A 5,333-nucleotide genomic window follows, 5' to 3' on the forward strand; every position below is an offset into this window, starting at 1 on the left:
TAGTTTAGTCAGCTCCTGTGTCCGTGACTTCTCGTTTTAGTTTAGTCAGCTCCTGTGTCCGTGACTCCTCGTTTTAGTTTAACCAGCTCCTGTGTCCGTGACTTCTCGTTTTAGTTTAGTCAGCTCCTGTGTCCGTGACTTCTCGTTTTAGTTTAGTCAGCTCCTGTGTCTGTAATTACAGGTCGCTATAGTGACTCCTCGTTTTAGTTTAGCCAGCTCCTGTGTCCGTGCCTCCTCGTTTTAGTTTAACCAGCTCCTGTGTCCGTGACTTCTCGTTTTAGTTTAACCAGCTCATGTGTCCGTGACTTCTCGTTTTAGTTTAACCAGCTCCTGTGTCCGTGACCCCTCGTTTTAGTTTAACCAGCTCCTGTGTCAGTGACTTCTCGTTTTAGTTTAACCAGCTCCTGTGTCCGTGACTACTCGTTTTAGTTTAACCAGCTCCTGTGTCCGTGACTTCTCGTTTTAGTTTAACCAGCTCCTGTGTCCGTGACTTCTCGTTTTAGTTTAACCAGCTCCTGTGTCTGTAATTACAGGTCGCTATAGTGACTCCTCGTTTTAGTTTAGTCAGCTCCTGTGTCCGTGACTTCTCGTTTTAGTTTAGTCAGCTCCTGTGTCTGTCTCTCCTCGTTTTAGTTTAACCAGCTCCTGTGTCTGTGACTTCTCGATTTAGTTTAACCAGCTCCTGTGTCTGTGAATTCGTTTTAGTTTAGTCAAATGTGTCTCGTTTTAGTTTACCAGCTCCTGTGTCCGTGACTTCTCTCGTGTTTAGTTTAACCAGCTCCTGTGTCCGTGACTCCTCGTTTTAGTTTAGCCAGTTCCTGTGTCCGTGACTTCTCGTTTTAGTTTAGTCAGCTCCTGTGTCCGTGACTACTCGTTTTTGTTTAGTCAGCTCCCGTGTCCGTGACTCCTCGTTTTAGTTTAATCAGCTCCTGTGTCTGTAATTACAGGTCGCTATAGTGACTCCTCGTTTTAGTTTAACCAGCTCCTGTGTCTGTGACTCCTCGTTTTAGTTTAGCCAGCTCATGTTTCCGTGACTCCTCGTTTTAGTTTAGCCAGCTCCTGTGTCCGTGACTTCTCGTTTTAGTTTAGTCAGCTCCTGTGTCCGTGACTCCTCGTTTTAGTTTAACCAGCTTCTGTGTCTGTAATTACAGGTCGCAATAGTGACTCCTCGTTTTAGTTTAACCAGCTCATGTGTCCGTGACTTCTCGTTTTAGTTAAACCATCTCATGTGTCCGTGACTTCTCGTTTATAAACACCATGTGGTGACACCAGCTAGCAGATAAGTTGAGGTGTTACACAATCTGATAATAAACACATACAGCACTAATGACCAAAGGGGTTTCTATAAAACAAAACCTTGGTATATATAGTACCTTAAGTGATGCCTCTGTGAGACAGTAAACGCCGAAGGTTCACTTTCACACTTTCATCACCACAAATTTCACTCTCTATGTCATACACCTAACTTTTGCTTAGATCAAGTTATAATTAGCATAAGACAATCAGCATTAAACTGTCTCCTTAGGGACCGTCAAAAATGAAAGGCGAATGTATATCGGGAAAGTTCAAGAAAGAGCATCATTATGTGTCATACTGAGACAATACAGTACTTTACAGTCATATTAGATACGGGAACAATTTACGGTACGATATTAGACTTCACATCATTTTACACAAATATTACATTTACTGACAGGACGACATTGACCTCAGTATCAACAAATATCACATTTACTGACAGGACGACATTGACCTCAGTATCAACAAATATCACTTTACTGACAGGACGACATTGACCTCAGTATCAACAAATATCACATTTACTGACAGGACGACATTGACCTCAGTATCAACAAATATCACATTTACTGACAGGACGACATTGACGGTGATCTCAGTATCAACAAATATCACATTTACTGACAGGACGACATTGACGGTGATCTCAGTATCAACAAATATCACATTTACTGACAGGACGACATTGACGGTGATCTCAGTATCAACAAATATCACATTTACTGACAGGACGACATTGACGGTGATCTCAGTATCAACAAATATCACATTTACTGACAGGACGACATTGACGGTGATCTCAGTATCAACAAATATCACATTTACTGACAGGACGACATTGACCTCAGTATCAACAAATATCACATTTACTGACAGGACGACATTGACCTCAGTATCAACAAATATCACATTTACTGACAGGACGACATTGACCTCAGTATCAACAAATATCACATTTACTGACAGGACGACATTGACCTCAGTATCAACAAATATCACATTTACTGACAGGACGACATTGACGGTGATCTCAGTATCAACAAATACATAATTAGTTACCTCATTTATCAAACAATATTCCGTTCTCCCTTCTTACTGTACATAAAAATATGCCATCCTATCTTATTTGCTTCGTACATTATAAATCACCTACCCACAAGGGTATGTGTACCTTTTAATTCCGACAATCCAACCTTCATATATTGTCACATAATATTACTTGCTAATACCTAGTTGTCATTGTAATCTATCACGTGGTATTAGGATTTCTCTCCTCGTTTTTCATACCGTTGTTCTGACTTCGAATTACGACTCTATTTATACTTTATATTACCAATAATATATTTTCACTACATCTAACATATCTGTCCTCATTGGCGAATAGTGGTAGGTCGTGTCACTTTTGACTAGACGATTCCACTTCCGGAACAATGAAGAGAAGCTTGTCTGTTGTCATTGTACTTTTTTGTTCAAATCAGCATGCTAGATGTGTAACGATTGTATACGTGTGTTTGAAAGTCTAGTAAGAATCCCACCCCACCATAATTTACCGTAGTTCTGGGCGTGCCATACCTTCCTAAGTTGTGATTGGACGTGTTTGTATTCCAGAGTACGGACGTCTCGTTTTACTGTATTAGTGTTGCGATATTGGCGGTCACGGTTGGTGGACCACAGCGTAGTAATCATAAGGGCGGTTATACTATACCACTGCCTCAAGTTACGATAAAACGTTGAAAACAATCAATAAACTGACGATATGACATTTTGCCGGAAAGATTAGAAATTGAACAAATGTCAACAAAGCTTGAATATATATTTACACCGTCAGTCTAGTCTACCTTTCTATATCGCCCGTCATTTATCGCGTGCATTCATGGATATCCTATCGAGGTTTAGATCTTAAAACAGCCGTATAGTTCATTTTCATTAATTTTTTGCTATCCTATATCCAATTATAAAATTGTTATAAAAGGTGCTCATTACTTTTGTGTCTTTTGTGAAAGCAGTTCCTACATTTGTTCTTTTTCTTGTGTGTTACTTTGATAGTTTTACTACTATATATATACAATTATACGATATATTATCACACAACAACACAGCTCAGTAGATATAATCTGACGTTATAATACCACACAACAGTACAGCTCAGTAGATATAATCTGACGTTATAATACCACACAACAGTACAGCTCAGTAGATATAATCTGACGTTATAATACCACACAACAGTACAGCTCAGTAGATATAATTTGACGTTATAATACCACACAACAACACAGCTCAGTAGATATAATTTGACGTTATAATACCGCACAACAGCACAGCTCAATGGATATAATTTGACGTTATAATACCACACAACAACATAGCTCAATAGAGATTATTTGACGTTATAATACCGCACAACAACACAGCTCAATGGATATAATCTGACGTTATAATACCGCACAACACAGCTCAGTAGATATAATTTGACGTTGTAATACTGCACAACAGCACAGTTCAATAGAGATTATTTGACGTTATAATACCGCACAACAACACAGCTCAGTATATATAATTTCCTTTATAATACCGCACAACAGCACAGCTCAATGGATATAATCTGACGTTATAATACCACACAACAACACAGCTCAGTATATATAATTTCCTTTATAATACCGCACAACAGCACAGCTCAATGGATATAATCTGACGTTATAATACCACACAACAGCACAGCTCAATCGATATAATTTGTCGTTATAATACCACGCAACAGCACAGCTTAATCGATATAATTTGTCGTTATAAAACCACGCAACAGCACAGCTCAATCGATATAATTTGGCGTTATAATACCACACAACAGCACAGCTCAGTATCTATAATTTGACGTTAAATACTGAACAACAACTCGCCACTTTCTGAGGTGTGAAACTATATACAATAAGACTTATTAATGCAGGTACCGCGTTATTTCGAAAACAGTCGAAATAAAATTGACTTTTATTATCACCGACCAATTTTAATGTTCATGTGACCACTGTTTAGTAATAACTTCACGAATTATCCGTTTAATGTTCAATCCGTAATATTAACCAACCATTTTAGCCAAATCTGACAAAAGGTGCAATCCTACCGCATAGTTGTGCGCGTGATACTGTATCGTGCGTGTGTGCGCACGATGTATGCACGATGTATGCACGATGTGTACGAGTTTTTGGCGCGTTACCACAACTGTAAGGCGCTCAAAAGATGTTGTTTGACATCAAAATATCACACAGGACATGTCATCAATATTTGTGTATCGGGTTAGTTTTCATGGCGTCGTCGAACTTTGGGAATGTTGTATGTGAATTGAAGGCTTAGTTTTGACAATATGATCGAGTTTCGGTATGCATGTAGGATGTGGGATTTGGACCCACGGGTTAGTTTTTACGACTTTACAACTTCATGGAGATTTAAAATGCTAGAAAGGTATATATTTAGACCGACGGGTTAGTTTACACGACGTAAGGAATGATAGGTAATATGCAGTATACAAAAAAATATAATATATACAAACCCACGAATGCGATATATACAAACAACGAAAAATACGACTTTATATACAGACAGAACGTGGAGTGGTTTACGTTTTCTCTTACTTTTGACAAGAATGACCAAATCATAGTCACATCTGAGAGATTAGTTTTCGTAGTTACGAAATACGAAGATAAATGTTTTGCATGGAAACATATATAACACACGTGTTTAACCTGTAACAGCATTCATAACTCAAATATAGCAATCTTTCATGTTTTTCTCCTCCCAGGGTGAGGATAGGCCTGACGTCACGTCATCAATAAAACACCTCAAAGATTTTTTTTTCACGGATTTTTTTTCTTTTGTCGTGAAGCGGTTTTTCCTTTTCTTTTTTGTGTCATTGAAGACGATGTTTCAGAAAAAATTTAAGAGGCATAGGTTCAGTTTAAAAAGCACTATGGTGAGAAAAAAACTTTTTATATAGATTTATAAGAAGCGAATTTCAAAACCATTTATTTACATAC

Source organism: Ylistrum balloti, unplaced genomic scaffold (genome assembly GCF_031769215.1).
Source record: "Ylistrum balloti isolate Yb309-2 unplaced genomic scaffold, AGI_CSIRO_Ybal_v1 Utg369954, whole genome shotgun sequence".
In the NCBI taxonomy this organism is placed as follows: Eukaryota; Metazoa; Mollusca; class Bivalvia; order Pectinida; family Pectinidae; genus Ylistrum; species Ylistrum balloti.